Here is a 19,640-nt window from a genome sequence, read left to right as displayed (position 1 = left end):
TACATTTTACAAGGAGTGTAAATATTCTCACTTTGTAAGCAGAAGCAATCAATAGTAATACTTTCATGTAGAAACACTAGCAAAAGACAGGAAAGACATAGCATGTGAAAACACCCATTGATAAAACGCCAATACGTATACCTTGCATTCTTAGTTATAGGCCAGCCAAGTGGTAAGTTGCCAAAGCTTGAACCCCTTTCTCCCATACATTCCCTCATTTAACAGCTAGGTCTCAGGATGCTTGAAGAATGCAAAAGAAAAGTGCACTTTTTTCCTGCTGTAGACCTGCAGACAAAAGATGAAGGTCATAAATGTTATTATTGACATTAGGTATGGAAAATTAATAACTCCCTTGCCTGAAAACATCACTAAACAGATGAAAAGGGACCAGTTTAAGCAGTGGTGTCCAATGAAGGTCCCGGAGGACCTACATTGGAAACCAGAAGGGCTTGATTCTTGCCATTTTTTCAGGATAACCATTGAAAGTTAAAAAAGTTCGGTTTACATTGTTTGTATTTTGAGTGGATATCAATCCTGCTTTAGACACCCTGGGTGTTTGCATGTGCCCAACGTATAGAGTGGCTTGCTATCCACATTTAGAATTTCAGCAAATAATTCCTGTTTAAAACACTAACTGATTTTTTTTTCAATTCTCTAAATTATTCGGAAGAAAGTGGCTCATGTGGCAAATGTGACTAATACACAATTTTAGAGCAAACAGCACAGGTGTGGAGTCTTAGCATTCCACTGGGTGCATAATACAGCACCTAGAAGCTTGCGCACTTTATCTACCACATAAGTATGCTTTTTATTAAATTATTAACTAGAACCGCAAGCATGCTGCACTCAACAATTGATAATCGATAAATGCACTGCTGTACATGAAGAGTGCTTACACCTAATGTTATGAAAGTGCTTACACTATTCCGCGCTTGCATAAGGAACGTGATTCATTCAGGTTGTTGTGTGTAACAATGTGATCTACGTCGGTGATCATGAAATCAAATAGTAATTTCTTTAGCATACAAATACGCATAATGCCCTTCAGTGCACAGCATACCTCTTACGACTGCCCTAACATGAATGCAGAATGAATAAAAGAAGGCAATACTTTCAGACACAATGAGTCCTAAGGACAAAAAGATATCATGGAGTTATATAAAAGGGATTAAAATCCCAACGGGGTCATTCATTTTATAATGCGCGGACTTCATGTCGCATTTTAAGGCATTACAAACCTCTTCCTGAGAACTGAGGCCCGTCTGACACTAATGCAGGGGTGTGACAAAGACCCCCGCAGCCCCCGCGGTGTGGGGGGGCCCGAGCTCCAGGGGCCCCCTCAGTGCTCGCACTGTACCCTTACACTCACATATGCTGCACCGCCGGTGGCCTGAGCGTGCTGCTCCAGGAAGCTTGGGGCTTGCAGCAGTCTGCTGGCACCCTCACCCAACTGCTTGCTTCAGTCATAGTTCCCTAGTTTACACAAATTCTATTTGAGCCTAAAAGGCCCAGGAGTCGCGCTCTGCGGGCTGCTGGCAGCGTGTGGCACCGGGCTTGCCTATTCTAAAACAATACAAGGAATTGCAGAACTTCGTCATGGCCGCAAACTGCACTGCACTGCTTCGAAGTAATGGTAGCCGGAAAAGCAGAGTTGCAGAGGACAGCACCACCACCTTGTGGGAATGCTACTTATTCAGGAAAGACCAGGAGCCGTGCATGTGTTTAAACACGTTCTTTATTCACCCGGAGCGCCGGGGCTGTGTGACTCTCCTTCGGCCGTCCAGCGTACACAAGATGGCCGCCTTCCGGTTCCGATATTCAGTCTTCCGGTTTCCGCCTCTGATTGCGGACAACTAGACCGTTACCACATATCTCCCCCCTTTATGCAACTGATAACTGTAACAAGAATAAACCCCCTTACTTGTTGTCCATATTAAATTCTTTGAAACTCTCAAGAGTTCTCACTATTCTTCCAGCTCTCGTCCTCACCACTCCTTCTTCCTCCTCACTTCTTAGTGTTACTGGTGCATTGCTCGCTCTTCGTGTCTCTGCTCCTTCCCCCTTACCTTCATGCCTTTCATCGTTCCTTCCTTTTCTGCTTGTGCTACCTCCTCTCACTCTCTCTCTGCTGCTCCCGTCTAGTGTGTTCTCTCTCTCTTCTACTTGCTGTGTCCCCTCTTCTACTTGCTCTTGCCTTCTTCCTCGACCTTCCTCATTCTCCATCTCTTCCTCCCTTTCCATTTCCTCGTCCGTTTCCGCTCCCCACTTCAGTATTTTGCTGCACTTTGCCATTCTGTCCTGCGACCACACCTTGCCGTCGCTGAGTAATGCCGGTCTGGCATATGGCTCTAATACCTGCAGGGGCGGTGTGAACTTGCTCTCTCCCTTCCTTTTCATGGTCACCACCTTCACTCTCACCCAGTCACCTTTCTCCAGTGACACTCCTTGCACATTGCGTCTCTTGTTAAAATGTTCTGTGTAAGTCTCCTGTGCTTTATCCAGATTTCTCCTCACGATGGCTGGAGAACATTTGCTTTGCACCACCATCTGTCTCCATGCCATGTTGTCTTTTGTGAATGGCTCTCTCCCCCTCAATACCATGAAGGGGCTGTAACCCGTGCTGCCTGGCGTGATGCGGTAGGCCCATAACATCTTGGGCAACTCCTTCTCCCAATCTAGTCCGTCATTTATGGCTGCTTGGACAGTCCCCATTATCACACGATTGAAACGTTCCACCAGTCCATTCCCAGCTGGGTGATATATGGGAGTGTGTTTGACCTCTATCCCATTCCTGGATATGAAGGCCTCCCATTTGGCCGATACAAACTGTGGCCCATTGTCGCACGTTATGACCTTGGGGATTCCTTCTTTTATGAATACGGCGTTCAAGAACGTTATCACCGCCTCAGTATCCACTGTATCCTTCACTTCTACCTCCAGCCATTTGGAGTACTTGTCAATTAACACTATAGCTTACTTCTGTACACCTTCAATGTTCAGGATGGGTCCAATGATGTCAATGGACACCATCTCCCATGGTCCTCCTGGTACAGGGAACTTCCCCAACTGTGGCCTCAGCATAGATTGGGATTTGTCCGCTTTGGAGCAGGAGTCACACAGTCTCACATGCCTTTCCACTTGGGCGTCGATTGCCGGCCACCAGTACGCCTGTCTGGCTAGGGCTTTCGTCTTTGTGATTCCCTGGTGTCCTTCATGTAACAACACCATCTGGTGGTCTATGAGTCCCTGGGGGGAATGACTTTGTCACCCCTGAACAGGAACAAGGGGTTCTCCCCTAGTGACAGCTCGTCTCTCACTTCCCAGTATCTCCTCAGGGTCTCTTTCAGGTGCCTCTTCTCCGGCCACCCATGGGTGACATACCCCTTTTCCGCCTCCAAGTTTCATCTCGCTTGTAAGCCTCTTCCCATTCTTGCACACTGATCACTTGCTCCGTGTCTTGCACAGTCGCCACCATGTAGCCTTCCCATCCCGGTGTCTCCTGTTCTTCCACTCCTTCTTTAGCCGCTGCTCTACTCAAGAAGGCAGCTATTTTGTTTTGAGGCCCCGGTATGTACTCCACCTCATACACGAAGTCTAGCAGTCTTAGTGTCATTTTTGCTATTCTCGGGGTGGCATGTGCATGACCATTCGATGTCAATACCTTGATCAGGGGCTTATGGTCCGTGCGGACCAAGAACTTGGCTCCCCACAAGTATTGCCTGAAGCGCTCCATCGCCCATACCACCGCTAACATCTCCTTCTCTATGACACTGAACTTCTCGTTATGTGCCAGGGATTTGGATGCGAAGCTGACCGTTGTTAGTTCACCATTTACTGTTCTTTGCATTAATACTGCCCCTAGGCCTCGGTCACTGGCATCGGTGGTAAGGATGGATTCTGCGTCCGGGTCAAATCCTTTAAGGGGTATGGCCTCGCCCATTTCCCGCTTCAAGGACTCGAATTCCTCCTGCTCCTCCTTATTCCACTTGAATCCGTTCCTCTCCTTCAGCAATTGGCGTAGGCAGTGTGTCTTGGTAGCAAAGTTAGGAATGAATTTGCTATAGAATTCGGCCATCCCCAGGAATGACCTGACATCTTCTTTCTTCCCTGGGGCCGGTGCGCTCTTGATCGCCTGCATGTTGGCCCTCTTCGGCTCTGTTCCTTTCTCGCTCACTTCATGACCCAGATAGGTAACTGACTGCACCTCGAATTTGCACTTTGTCCATTCAGCCCAACATGGGTATCTTCTGCCCTGTGTAGGTGACAGGTCTCACATCCATGGGACGCAGTGCGTCCTTTACTTTCGTCCTGAACTTTTCCTCCCACACTTGTCTTTGAATGATCGTGATGGGGGCTCCCGAGTCTGCTATTATTTCAATCGGCACTCCTCCGATGTGCATGTTGAGCCTTGGTTTGTCTGACCCTTTACAACCCACGTCCCGGACTTGGGCATCGATATAGAGAACTTCTTCCAGGTCCTCTTCTTCCTCCTGCGTTTCTTCATCTTCTGGGACGCCTTGCTCTATGTATTTGACGGTGGTTCTCTTTGGCTTTCGATGGCACACTTTCTCGTAGTGCCCAAATACTCCGCAGAACGCGCACTTTGCCCTAAAAGCTGGGCATACCTTGTCGTTGCCCAGATGCGATGGGCTCCCACATCTGTAGCAGCTTGGCCTTCCACTCCTTTCCGTCTTCGTGGTTGCTCCCCCCGACTGTTGTCCTCTTCTGGTGTCTTGGCCTCTTGGTGGTTCCCGTTGCTTGAATTTGTCTCCCTTGTTGTGCAACATGACTCTACAGACTGTTTGTGTGCCCCCAGTGTCTTTTCTGGCTGCTTGAGCACATCGTTTGGACATCTCTGCTTTCTTCACCAATGCCCATACCTCTTTCAGGGGAGCGTCGCCGTTAACCCACAGTTTTTCCTGAACGTGTGTGCTCGACGTGTGCATAATGATTTGGTCCCTTACCAGCTCATCGTGGAGAGTACCGAATTTACATGTAAGCGCTAACTTTTGCAGTGTCGCCACATATTCATCGAACGTCTCTCCGCTTCCCTGTTTTCTCTGAAAAAAATTGTATCTGTCTATAGATACGCACACCACCGGTCTGTAGTGCGCATCCATGTCTTCCAAGGCATGACTGAATACATCGTTGTCGGCCGCGTCTCTTGGTCCTTTGACTATAGTATCGTACACTCTCAGTCCCTCCGGGCCCAGATTGTGTAATAGTATCTTCTTTCTCCTCTGGCTCGTGTAGGTGGTCTCACTCTCCTCCTCCAGAGCTTCCAAGTAATTAAGGAAGTATCGCTTCCAATCCTCCCACGGCATCGTGGGTTCCCCCCTTTTTGGGAGGAAGGGCACCATGTGGGTGAGGGACGTGGATGGTGTCGCCATTCTTCCGTCGTTCCTCGGGACTTCCTGAGCGGGAACTGCGTTGTTGGGCGGGCTGCCTGGCGCTTGCCTTTCTTCTCTGTCCCTTTCTCCAGACCCCCTGCTGTCTGCTCCACCCTCTTGTAATGTGCGCAGCACCATGTGTAGTTTCTCGTTGTGGTCCTGTTTGGATTTCCCCATCACGAGGATATCATCCTGGAAAAACTGAACTCCTTCCACCTTTTGAAAGAGTCTGTGCATTAGCTTTTGAAACACAGCTGCCGCCGACGCCAGTCTAAACGGCATCCTCAAGAATTTGTAACACCCAAACGGTGTTATGAAGGAGGTTAGGTGGTTGCTGGAGGAATGGAGTTTTACTTGATGGTAGGCTGACGACAGGTCCACAGTCGAAAACCACGTAATCCCTTTTGTTTTGTCAAGCCTCTCATTTATGCGTGGGAGGGGAAATTTGTCAATTAGTATATTTTTGTTAAGTTCCCTGAGGTCTCTACACAGCCTCACCTTCCCATTTGGCTTTTGAGCTACCACCAAGGGTGACAGCCACTCCGCGCTCTCTATTGCCTGTATCACTCCGCTACTCTCCAATCTGTCGAGTTCTTCTTGTACCGCCTCTCTGCAACGGAAGGGAATGTTTCGTACCTTGTGGATGACCGGTTTGGCTCCTTCTCTCAACCGTATCATGTGCTTGAACTTAGTCAATTCTCCTATCTGTCCGCTGAACACTTTCGGGTATTCTCTGTGCCAAGCTTCGTCCTCTCTTTCGTCCTCCATGTTCATCAGCAGTACTTTTTCTATACCTCCTGGATTCAGCTGGATCCCCAGCGCGCCTTGATCTTTCCAGCTAAGCACCGATGGTCCTTTCTCTGCTACGTATAGTTTGCAGTTGGCGTGGCGCCCTTTAAATTCGAATAGTAAAGGGCAATAGCCCAACATGGGTATCTTCTGCCCTGTGTAGGTGACAGGTCTCACATCCATGGGACGCAGTGCGTCCTTTACTTTCGTCCTGAACTTTTCCTCCCACACTTGTCTTTGAATGATCGTGATGTGGGCTCCCGAGTCTGCTATTATTTCAATCGGCACTCCTCCGATGTGCATGTTGAGCCTTGGTTTGTCTGACCCTTTACAACCCACGTCCAGGACTTGGGCATCGATATAGAGAACTTCTTCCAGGTCCTCTTCTTCCTCCTGCGTTTCTTCATCTTCTGGGACGCCTTGCTCTATGTATTTGACGGTGGTTCTCTTTGGCTTTCGACGGCACACTTTCTCGTAGTGCCCAAATACTCTGCAGAACGCGCACTTTGCCCTAAAAGCTGGGCATACCTTGTCGTTGCCCAGATGCGATGCGCTCCCACATCTGTAGCAGCTTGGCCTTCCACTCCTTTCCGTCTTCGTGGTTGCTCCCCCCGACTGTTGTCCTCTTCTGGTGTCTTGGCCTCTTGGTGGTTCCCGTTGCTTGAATTTGTCTCCCTTGTTGTGCAACATGACTCTACAGACTGTTTGTGTGCCCCCAGTGTCTTTTCTGGCTGCTTGAGCACATCGTTTGGACATCTCTGCTTTCTTCACCAATGCCCATACCTCTTTCAGGGGAGCGTCGCCGTTAACCCACAGTTTTTCCTGAACGTGTGTGCTTGACGTGTGCATAATGATTTGGTCCCTTACCAGCTCATCGTGGAGAGTACCGAATTTACATGTAAGCGCTAACTTTTGCAGTGCCGCCACATATTCATCGACCGTCTCTCCGCTTCCCTGTTTTCTCTGAAAAAAATTGTATCTGTCTATAGCTACGCACACCACCGGTCTGTAGTGCGCATCCATGTCTTCCAAGGCATGACTGAATACATCGTTGTCGGCCGCGTCTCTTGGTCGTTTGACTATAGTATCGTACACTCTCAGTCCCTCCGGGCCCAGATTGTGTAATAGTATCTTCTTTCTCCTCGGACTCGTGTAGGTGGTCTCACTCTCCTCCTCCAGAGCTTCCAAGTAATTAAGGAAGTATCGCTTCCAATCCTCCCACGGCATCCTGGGTTTCCCCCTTTTTGGGAGGAAGGGCACCATGTGGGTGAGGGACGTGGACGTGGTGTCGCCATTCTTCCGTCGTTCCTCGGGACTTCCTGAGCAGGAACTGCGTTGTTGGGCGGGCTGCCTGGCGCTTGCCTTTCTTCTCTGTCCCTTTCTCCGGACCCCCTGCTGTCTGCTCCACCCATTGTACCCTCAGTAGCTGGGTTCACCCGTGGTCTGTCCTTTTCTGTTCTGCTTGGCAATTCGCCTCTCGCCTGCTGGTCCGCCAGCGTGCTGTGGTGTGGGGTGGTCCGGTGCCGGGTGATGCTTCCCTCACCCCCTTGCCTGTCTTGCTAGGTTCGCTGCGTGGACCTCACTCAGCGCGGTGCGCCACCGGTGCTCGTCCTGTTCGCCTCCTTCACCTGCTGATCGGGTGGCTGTGGCACGCTGCTGGTACCGCTATGTAGCCCGGCAATTGCGTCGTCACTCGCCCTCTGCCGTGCTCCGGGGTTCGCTCCTTATGTTTCACTGTCGGTTGGCCTTATTCCCTTTTTCTTCCTCTGTTCGTTTTTTTTTGTTTTGTTTACGATCTAGTTCAGATCCCGCCTCGGCGCCATTGTGGGAATGCTACTTATTAAGGAAAGACCAGGAGCCGTGCATGTGTTTAAACACGTTCTTTATTCACCCGGAGCGCCCGGGCTGTGTGACTCTCCTTCGGCCGTCCGGCATACACAAGATGGCCGCCTTCCGGTTCCGATATTCAGTCTTCCGGTTCCGCCTCTGATTGCGTACAACTAGACCATTACCACACACCTGTGTGATATGCCCTCATCCCAACATTACATCCCCATGGCCTTCTTTGCGCTCACACAACATGCTGTCCTCAAACAAGTGTCCGGATTAGGTAGGAACAGGCAACACCCTATGGAGTCTGCACTCTCCAGCAGCGTATGACAGTGCTGATTCAGCAGCCGGTTCAAATAGACACAAAAGAGGGACTGCGTACTGAACGGTGACAATTTCCGTCAACTTATAAACCAAATATCTTATGATATATATAGGGCACCCTGCCAAAACGCGTAGCAGCACGTAAATAAAATATAACCTTACCAAGAAGAGTGGAATTGCGGTATCGGTGTCTGGCTGTTTGAAATTACATGCTGGAGTTGGTCGTGGGTGTATACTCACACACACACACACTTTTCCCGTTTCTGATTAATAGGCGAATCCTATAAAAACAATACTTTATGCATGAAAAGCTGGAGAGAATAACAGAATCGAAATGCTATTGCTCCATATGCGCTGGTTTAAATTATCTTTATTTATATAAAACTACTTTCGCACTTCTTTACTGGTGATCTGGCTTCGGGCTGCTTTCACAATCTCTACACATGGCCACAACTTTCAAATGTTTACTCTCCCGAGGTGTGCTTCCGGTAATTGGCCTTTCCTTAGGCAATGAAGCGACCAAGACAGTAAAGGGCGACAAGCTATGAAGACATGGAGAAAACACCCACTGTAAGTCCTTGGTTGGCCATGCCAAATAGAGAGGACGGAGTTGCAGAGCAGGCAATGAACTCCTTTTTCGTCTTTCTTCACCTATGGAAAAATGCATTGAAAAGAAAGATGTAAACCTTAAAAAATGCCATGTATTGCTACCGAAGCTGACCGATAAACCTGTTAGTCTGTGCTCAAAGTGAACCCAAAGAGTAAGTGGCTGGAATGAGCAGTTCAAAATCCCCTCTCTGTTTGCATTAGTGTTGTAACAAAAAAATAATGGGGCCCCCTTCTGGAATCTGGAGTCCCATATCTCACAGATAATCCTAGTCCTCAGAGTGAATGGGGGTCTTCAAAGGGCAGCCCCCCTCCACACACACTCTGCCGGGACCCGTGTTACACTCATGATATGTATTTATCTGTATGCTGTGTGGGGTATGTAGTGGGACAATAGGGTTTTCCAGATAGCTAAAGATGTGTAGCCAGACCTCATGAAGACATATTTGTTCATGAATATTAGTTGAACAGTTGGCTTTAGGTGTAGTGTGTTACCAGTGACAGTTCCATGTTAATGTTCATTTTATGTGTTACAGCCTTAGAACTGGCAGAGGCTTTTCACAAAATCTTTTATTTTTGAGAAATGAACAAAATAATCTCTTTGAAGTTCATTCCAATTAATTTCTGCATTTAAATGTGCTCCCCAAGTTTTCCTTGTCTACATACACGGCGTTGCCACTGCACTTGCCTTTTGAAGCCAAGAACAGAATATATTATCCTAGGTCAAAAAATATACTTTGTTCGCTCCTAATTAGACTACTCAACCCTGAAATAACGTCAGCAGAGGAGAGAATGTGAACATGAGTCTTGTCGAGGGCACCAGCTGGTACAGTATCCTTAGATAGGATGGGAGAGGCTAGTCTTTGAAAGGGGAGACATAGGGTATTGCATTTGAAAAAAATTAGAAACTATGCATTTCCGAGCACACTAAAAACTTTCGTGTTTTGAAATACATATATTCAACTGCAGAAGCTCTGAAATCTGCCTTTCCCATTGAGAGCGTTCTGTTTTCGTCACCCATAGGCCAAACCAATAGAAATGTTGCGAATCAACAAGTGAAATGAACCAGAAGTGATCCCACTGCAGGGAAGGCATTGGGCTGCAATGACCTGCTGAGAATGTCAGCGGATCAGGGATGCTGAAGGTTGAACACACTCTGCCACCTGCAGTGGTAAAGTAGGCCTATGCGGACACTTGTTACCCCGCTCCAGTCTTGTGGCCTCCTCTGGCTCGCGGGTGGTGCTCATCTACCTCATGGTGAGGCACTGCCTAGGAAGGGAATGGTGGGGGACTTTCTATTGGTGGATTCTTTTATTTACAACTATCACCAGAAACTGTGAGCTCTTCCATTACCACTGGACCTCAAATCTGCACCCTAATCATTGTAGTCACTAGTCATTTCTCGAAATGCACAAGTTGGACATTAAAACAAGTTCATCATTTTTAACGCACTTTCATGGCAAAAGGCAGGTGTTGCAATAAACATTTTGCAAATACAAAACCATATTTTCACAGGTTTAATGTGCCTTCCTTGGACTAGCATAAAGGATAGTGCCCAGGAATTAAAAGGCAAGAAGAATAGATTCTCTCTGGATTATGATCAGGAAAAAATGTGCAGCCCCTTTATGCAGTTTGATGGGAAAGCATGGCAGTCAGAGGAAGAGAAGTGTGCAGCATGGGTGAGGAATTTGATACAGACAATGTCACAAATGACCAATTAAAGACGAAGCGAACATATGGCTATGTAGGAGGTAGATGTGGCAGAGTAAATGCTAACCCCTTGTTAAAAGTTCTAAACAAAGTAAGCAAGTTGAGATGTCACGCTACCTGGCTTGGCACCCAGTCAATTGATAGGAATGCAGTTTGTCAATCATTCTGAATGATTGACAAACTGCATGAATGATTCATTCGTCATCTTACAGCTGTAAGGCTGACAAGGGGAAGTGGGGCCCAGCTAAAGCTGACTTACTTCCCACCGGAAGCGCTCTGTACAGCTCTTGGGCTTCCGGACTGGTACAGCTGACTTCAGTCGAGGAACTAATCACTACCTAGACAGCGATAACCTTTCTTTTTTGATACCAGGTTTTTTTAAGTGATTTTACATTGAACAATAATAGAGGAATGAACCGTTCATAAACATAACCCTGAGATTATTGGTTCATGATGCCTGCCAATATGCACGTGTGTTTGAATGTGGCCGAAGTACCAATCAAATGTACGTTGATATGTCACTACTCATCTGTTCCTTACCTAACATTAGCTTCGTGGTTTTCTGTTAATGTTCTAAGCGTGCTATAGGTCTAAATACTTATAATTCACGGATACACGAGGCTATAAATATATGCTTCCCTACACCTATGTCTCGTGGCTGTACAAAAGAGACATGCCCTGTTCTGTTTCTTGCCCCATCTTCATCACGCATTCAGTACTCACATTAGTTTGTGTGGTAAAAAAAATGCGTTGTAATACACGCAGGGTGAAGTGAAGGCGTGTGGGGTAAAGGTTCACGTTGTAATGTCTGACGTTCTTCATATCTAATTTTATTTCCCGAGTGTGATATACAAGGCCCTGGCATAATATATACTTTAGAACTATAATTCATGTGCTTAACAAATGCAGCAGGTCTTGCTGTATTTTCTTGTTTGATATTCCCAGGACGAGTGTACAATCTTTGTATGACCCCAGAATCCCCTTTTCAAGGATGGCTTATAGAATATGTCCTCTATCTGCAGCTTGTACAGCTGTTCACAGGCATGCTTTGATTTACTAAGTGAGAAAGTGCCTGACTATTGATTCAATGTCTACAGGACCTAATGTGCTGCGACATTTTCTATGCTCCCTAAAGCACCTGTATTCTCATTAAATTAGCTCAAAAGCAAGTCTTAAATAGTTTTCAAATTACAAAGTTGCCAACTGTACGTCAGGGCCCCAATTTCTGGATTTAGAATAGTAGGCATATAACGTGCGATTCATCCGTGCCCACATCCCTCAATTCTCCGAGACTCCCTCCAACAGGAAAAACCGACCGGCTGCACAAAACTCGCGGGGGAAGCAGCGCCCCCCTTCGCAGCTGCAAAAACAACCAAAAGCAAACAACAACTACTTCCGAATCAAGTTAATCAACAAGTAAACACTAATACCACCATCTAGACTACACCGTGAGGCCCCCTCACCTGGGCAACAGCGAGACGATCAGCAACTTGCTTCTAGCAGCGACCCGCGGCGCCCGAGGCAAGAGGACAAAGAGGGCTTCTCCCTCGTGCTCATTCCTCTTATTCTTTACCCTGGGGGAGGCTGCCTACGCCCATCGGTAACGCAATAAGGGTGCGCCCTACCTCCTCATGTTTCCTGTTGACCACTCCCCTCTGCCTCTTTCTAGCCGCCTCTCGCACTAAATGCCACTAAAGGCCCCCCTCCCCTAGACGCGGGGGGGGGGGGGGCCTCTCAGTACAGTTTGCAGACCTCTAATCACGCCGAAGTAACAGTTCACGTTCACTCTCAGAAACCAGCTACCGCTTCAGTGTCACATTGGACCTGAAGTTCACACTAATTTTCAGAAACAAGCTAGCCATACATTCACTCATTGGGTCTAGCAGTTCACGCTCACGCTCAGAAACCAGCGAGCTCTTCAGTGTCTAGCCGGCCCTGAATTTCTCTCCAGGGCCGGCTCTAGGCTCATGGTGGCCCTGGGCAAGGAGCGTAGGTAGGGGGCCCGGAAGAGGGGGTCCGGGCGGGGCGGAGCGCGCAGGCCAGTAAAGAGGGGAGGGGGTCAGGGTGTTTAGAAGTGGAACAGAGCCGGAGGCCGCCAAATCCCTGCCAGGGGCCACCACGCAAATATGTATCCATCCTCAGAGGATTAATATATTAAGGATATATATTGGCATGGTGGCCCCTGGGGTTTGGTGGCCCTGTGCAGGTGCACAGCTTGCACATGCCTAGAGCCGGTCCTGTTCTCTCTCACTTTCAGAAACCAGCTACCCTTTCAGTGTCTTGTTGGCCGTGCAGTTTTCTCTCAGAAGCCAGATTCCTCTTCGGTGTCTTGTTGGCAATGCAATTCACTCTCAGTCTCAGAAACCATATACCCCTTCAGTGTCTTGTTGTCCCTGTTGTTCACTCTCAGAAATCAGCAATTCTTTCAGTGTCTCGTTGACCCTGCAGTTCACTCTCACTCTCAGAAACCAGCCACCCCTTTGATGTCTCATTGGCCCTGCAGTTCACTCACTCTCAGAATCGGGTTATCTCTTCAGTGTCTCGTTGACCCTCTCAGTCTCAGAAATCAGCTATGCCCTCAGTGTCTCGTGGGCCCTGCAGTTCACTCTCACTCTCAGAAACCGGCTATACTTTCATTATTATGTATGTGATAATATTTGCACGTCACATATACCTAATACACCGTCTAATGTGTGCATGACAAAGAAAAGGCCTGTCCCGCATTCACCAGTTTTCCCAAAGGGCCAGGATGCCCTGTTGGGTGACAATGTGCGCTCAATATATATATTTATATATTGATCATCATTATATCGGTGGCACATCGTTATTAATTTGTATCCATGCAGGGTTCTGCAAGCATTGCCTCAGATGCTTAAATGCTGAAGGTTTCCCTACTTTCTGCCCGTCTGTAAATGAATTTCAAGCTCTTGTGATGTTCAGAGCACTCTTTTCCTAGTCTGAGGTTTTTCTCTTCCATGCTTTGCTAGTTACGTTGAAAAAATTGAACATTTGCAGCATAATCAAGGGCTGCTGATCCGTCCACCCCAGCACCCACCCACAGGTTAGATTTGCATATCTAAGGGTTGCATACATCGTTTCAGACATACCTGAACGCGACGCTTATTCCTCAGTAAGGTCCTTTGAGCGGCCATTCCTATGCTCCCGAAGTACAGAAAGACAGGGCCATGTAAAACTTGCAGAGTTTTTGCTGGAATATGTCTTCCTTTGGTCGACCTCTTTGCTGTAATAGAAGGGGTCACGTCTGTAATCAGGGACACGGTGCCCCAGAGATGATTTCAGTCATCGCGACAATCACATCACGCACCCTTTGGTGTCCTGATGCAGACCTCTTGACCCGCGCATGGCTCCGCAACAGCTGCCTATTGCAAGTCAGTAATGAAGGAAATGGGAAGTGAAAGAAACTGCAAAGAATCAATAGAACTCAAAGGGCAGCTCGCTTTATGTTGCTGCCACTGCCGTCAAAGCTCCTTGGAGCAGCTGATACCTTTGGCTGGCTCCAGTTGATAGCGTGTCTGTAATATTAGAAGCAACAGCGAGCACTTGTTAATTCCTTTGCAGGGAGGTGTCTTACATGCAGATGGGAGAATTGTTTACCCAGGTTAATGTACGTGTTATGCAGTAAAGACCACGGGAATACAAACCCACTGGAAGGGGGCACAGAATGCAGACCACTAAGATGGTGCTTTACATTTTGTGGGTCCCTCTGGGGAGATTTGGGAGTAGAGAAGAAGGCACAGGCGTTGGCAGGGGGTGCAGCTGCTATATTGGCCTTCTCCTGTGGTAACTCGGCCGGGCACTGCCTTTGCAACCCCTCCCTGGCTGGGGGAATCATAAAGACAGCAGATGCAATAGTAACCGAGCGCTGTTACTGTGGACCTGCTAACTTTCTGTATCTCCCATTCCATCACCTTCATGTTAACCCTCAGCAGGAAACACATCTTGAAACTGTTTGATGGCTTCTCACCGACAATACACACATTGCTGGTAACTCAGACATGACTTCATCTTTAGACTCAGTTTTTCAATTCGTTTTGATCCTCCGGTAGGATTTTGAGGTCTACACAATTGAAGATGCTGGGATAATTCGAAGGTTGACATGCCAAGATGTTCGGAAACACACGTGGACACTCCTACTCCAGTGATCCGGATGATTACTACAGTCAGCGTCACAATTAGGAGGTATAATACCCGCACCTAAACAGCCCGACTTCAAACCTTATCCCACTGCCTGGCATCAAGCCCCAGGAAGCAGATCCACTTTAGCCGTAAAGTTTCTGGCATAGACTTGCAGCAAAGGTTGTCTTACTGCAGACACCGTAGCTGACTGCCAGGCCTCCGAGCAGCGCAATCGAACATACACCCCAGCATACAGAGGAACCTTAGGGTCTTCCCCTTTAGCCATTGGCTTCCATTAGTATATTAGGCTGTGACCCTTTAACCGAACGCAATGACTGAGGTGGGTTGCTTGTCTATCAGTAGGATTTCAGACATGTTTACATCTTGGGCACTTGCATTCCTGATTGGTTAAAGTAGGTGTCTTGTGTCTTTGCTTCAGGCTGCTGCCAGCATCAAGTCCATCAGGTGTCAGTCGTACAGTAGAGTGGACAGATGGTTTTATTGGCAAGCACACACCCTTGTTTGATCAGTGTGACGAAACTCCCCTTCTGTTGAATGCAGAGTAGTAAGTGTGGCTCTCTTTCGTTTGTTCATGCTCAGTTCTCCTGCTACTCCTTCGCTCGGTCCAGTGGAGGCTGCTGTGCGCCATAAGTACCGGTACTTACCTGTTATAGTGTTGTCAGGTCTAAAATACTACTGCCATTGGCTTCAATGAAGTTCTTTAAAACATATCCATTAAAAGCTCAATAAATAATGCTTATAAGCAATCCTTGGGGTACCATGATCGAACAAAGTACCATAACTTCCTTCATGGAAACCGTAGAATTCAGTCAGTCAGTCAGAAAAGCTTTATTTCAGCTCAAAGCCATTAAAGCAAAATAAAACCACAGATAAGCATTTAAAAATATAAATACAATCATAAAAACTTAGTATTTACAGGCTTAATTAAATACATTGGCAATAATCTGCCTCTTAATCATACAGTGGAGTCTCCCATCTATTTTCATCAACTTTATGTAATAGAAAAAATTGCAGTTCGTCAAGTTTCATGTCATTAAGTGTCTTTTGCATATTCGACATTTCCCGAGTAAGCCACACCAGGGGCCCCAAGTAAAATAGTACAATACAACGTCAGAAAATCAGTTGCTGGTTACCTCAAGTAAAATTGACCTAAGCTCCTTTGCCAGAGTCTCAAACTGTGAAAATCCTTTCTCTCGCCTTGATGTAAGTTAATTTTGAGCACATCCCAAAGCTGCGCAATCAACAATCTATTCTACTATTGAAAATTGTTTTTGTTCCACCACACAGCCCAGGCATCATAGGCGATTGCCACTTACATCTGCCAACCCTTCACTTCCTAGACTGTGACCTGTGACGTCCTGACATTTATCCCCTCAATAAAGCACAGTCCCAGGCATGTGACCTGTTCTGTCCCCCCTTATTAATAATAATAATAATAATAATAAAGGAATTTGTAAAGCGCGTGGTTACGCCATCTCAGCATGTCCCCGCGCTGGGTGCGCGGAAGAGACATTAAGCAGCACTTACGGACATTTTAACACTGACCAGAGAATAAATATGTCTTAAGCAGCTTTGTAATTTTCACTTCAGAGCATTCCAACCTAAGTTTTTGTGGGAGTTTATTCCAGTTCTGGGCAGCCCGGAGCCTAAAAGAACGACCCCCCATTCTGGCCTTCTTCACTTTAGGAATTACCATTAGCCCCGTCCCACTGGACCTAAGAGATCTCCTTGGCACATACCTAGTGACCAGGTCACGCAGGTAGACTGGGCCAGTGTTTTGAGAAATACGGTGACAGAAGCACAAGGTCTTGAACATCACTCTCTCCCTTACTGGGAACCAGTGCAGTAAGTCCAAGGCTTCTTTGGAGGCTGCTCTCCTAGGCCGCATAAGAACCAGCCTCGCAGCCGCATTCTGTAAGACTTGTAATCTACCAAGACTCTTTGCCGTGTCCCCAAGATAAAGTATGTTGCCATAGTCAATGCATGTTGTAATTAAAACATGCACCATCGTCTTTCTAGCCCCTAACGGTAGGAGGTCCAATGTTTTATGGAGTTTTTTTAGTACTCAGAAACATTTCCCCACTACCCGCCTGATATGTCCATCATAGGAGAGAGTAGAGTCCATCCATATACTCAGATTTTTTGCCTCGGTACATGGTACGGGGTGGGGCCCAGACTAGGAGGCCACCATTCTGACGTCCAGCTAGAAGAGGCACCTCCCACCACCATCACCTCCGTCTTGCTACCATTCAATTTTAGGCATTTAGTATCCATCCAGGAGGCAAGCTCCTGCATGAAGGCCTTGAAATTGGAGGCCGCAATTTCCGGTGATTGGGATAAAGAGATCAACAGCTGGGTATCATCAGCATAAGATACCACCTCTACTCCAAAACCCTGCACTATCTCCGCCAGAGGAGACATGTACAGGCATAGTCCATGGCCATGTCCGTCCACACTTTAGTAAGTCTCAGTTGGATTCGGGTCAGCTTGGCTCAGTGCAAGCCTATGACACGCATCCCCTGTACTGAACTGCGAATAGCTTTGAAAGTCCTGCCACGCTTGGGGTTTGTCCAACACATAGTAATGTAGAAAAATCTAGAGCTCAGATGTTAGAATACCTCATGAAACTTCTTCACTCCAATTTTAACAAGACAGATGTCTTTGCACTTTCTTGTCTGGCCCCACAGAGAAACTGTGGATGTTAGGAGGGCTTTGAGAGTTTGTGAGGATTGCTCTAATCTGTTGCATGCTTCAAATTGATTATTACGCGTATTGCTAAATAATGTGTGCCTCCCCAAAAAGTGGCATGGGTAATATGTCTGGCTTGTATCTGAGAGTTCCTTTTGCTTGAACTGACTTATTCATCCTCTGGGCGCTCAGGCACTCATCAACCATGCACTCGATCACTCACCCTTTCACTCATGCATCCATTCATACACTTATTGACGCTTTTTTGCATTCATCCACTCGCCCATCCTCAATAGTATAAGCACACACTCACCAATCAGTGAAGAGGCATTTCCTGGTACAACATTTGGTCTACTTCACAGTAGGTAGTCCATTGTTTATCTCCATAAGTAGAGGAGAAGGTCATTAGAAATAGATGTCTGGTAGGTGTTTTTTACTTGTAACTGAAAGCAGTGCATTAGTGACTAGTGAGAAAAGGTGAATGTGTTCATAATAATAATAATAAGATTGGATGGTGCATACAATATAACTTTATTCTGGAGTCATGCACCTCGAAAACTAAAAACAATAGAGTGCAAAAAAGTCAGATGTTTCAAACAAATAACTTCTGACTGGGTAATCTGGTCGACATGTTTCTGCGGACTTTTAAAGGTCAAAGCTAGTACCTGCCGCTTCCTCAGGACCCATTAACTTGATTGCTACTGCTTGTGTTTGAAAAAGAATAATTACTAATAGGTTAATTACAAAAAGGACATTTGTGAACAAAAATGCTAAATGTCACCTGTTCACATTCAGTTTTCCTCCTTCTTCGTTTGTAAGGGGAAATTGCCTCACCTCACCTGGCAAACAGCTCAGGAATCTGAAGCACCGCTCTCTCCGTCGGTACTCCTGTCAGCCTGCCGGGCTGTTTGGGGAGGTCCAAACAATTCCCCTTACAAACGAAGAAGGAGGAAAACTGAATGTGAACAGGTGACATTTAGCATTTTTGTTCACAAATGTCCTTTTTGTACTTAACCTATTAGTAATTATTCTTTTTCAAACACAAGCAGTAGCAATCAAGTTAATGGGTCCTGAGGAAGCGGCAGGTACTAGCTTTGACCTTTAAAAGTCCGCAGAAACATGTCGACCAGATTACCCAGTCAGAAGTTATTTGTTTGAAACATCTGACTTTTTTGCACTCTATTGTTTTTAGTTTTGGAGGTGCATGACTCCAGAATAAAGTTATATTGTATGCACCATCCAATCTTATTATTATCATTATGAACACATTCACCTTTTCTCACTAGTCACTAATGCACTGCTTTCAGTTACAAGTAAACAACACCTACCAGACATCTATTTCTAATGACCTTCTCTACTTATGGAGATAAACAATGGACTACCTACTGTGAAGTAGACCAAATGATGTACTGGGTGGCACAGAACGAGTAACTGATGGACATTTTTTCATAATAGGTATATGTCCAATAGTTTGTCTTCAAATTAAATTCTGAAGCAGACACATTGCCGGCTTTATACACACATAGATTGATTTTTGTTGATAGACCCACAGTTATCTGTCGTTTTCTTATAAGCTTACCAGGGGGATATTAACTGTGCACAGGTCGTTAAACTGCCCCTTGAACCCTCCCCTAATTGTATATAAGTTGTATTTCCTGGTACAAGCCAGACCCATTGGCTTGGCTATTGTTGGTGTTATGAAACGGTGGATATTCAGAGGAGCTTCAGGTTATCTGTTTATTATGGACAATTTAGGATCTAAGCTCTGTACTTGGTCTTAGACTTTCCCAGAAGACACTCCTCTCAAATGGATGTCGAAGACCGAAGTTTCTCTGTGGCAGGCCTGGGGTTTGAAGTACTTATCTTGTGGCCTGTGTGCCTGCAGAAATCTTTATAGTTCAGTAACTCTTCTAACTTTAATTATGTTGGCCATGTCTCGATCCCGAATAGTGACTATTCATCACCGGATAGTGACTATTCATCACCGGATAGTGACTATTCATGAGGTTTTTACAACACATATTAAACAGTCATCCATATAAAAAATATTCAGCATGCCTCACATTGGTTTAATGGTAGTTCTGCTGAAGGTACCATTACATCCGTTCTGTAAGTTGTCTGTAGATTGTATTTGATGTTAATGGC

General features: G+C 46.5%; 1 protein-coding gene across 3 annotated transcripts in view; it reads left to right on the top strand.

Moving 5' to 3' along the window:
- MCTP1 (multiple C2 and transmembrane domain containing 1) overlaps nt 1-19,640 on the top strand; it is a 2,466,151-nt gene that overhangs the window by 690,944 nt on the left and 1,755,567 nt on the right. The window lies entirely within an intron of this gene.

Source organism: Lissotriton helveticus, chromosome 2_1 (genome assembly GCF_964261635.1).
Source record: "Lissotriton helveticus chromosome 2_1, aLisHel1.1, whole genome shotgun sequence".
NCBI lineage: Eukaryota > Metazoa > Chordata > Amphibia > Caudata > Salamandridae > Lissotriton > Lissotriton helveticus.
The sequence above is the reverse complement of the archived record's forward strand: the minus strand, read 5'-3'. Positions and strand labels throughout refer to the sequence as shown.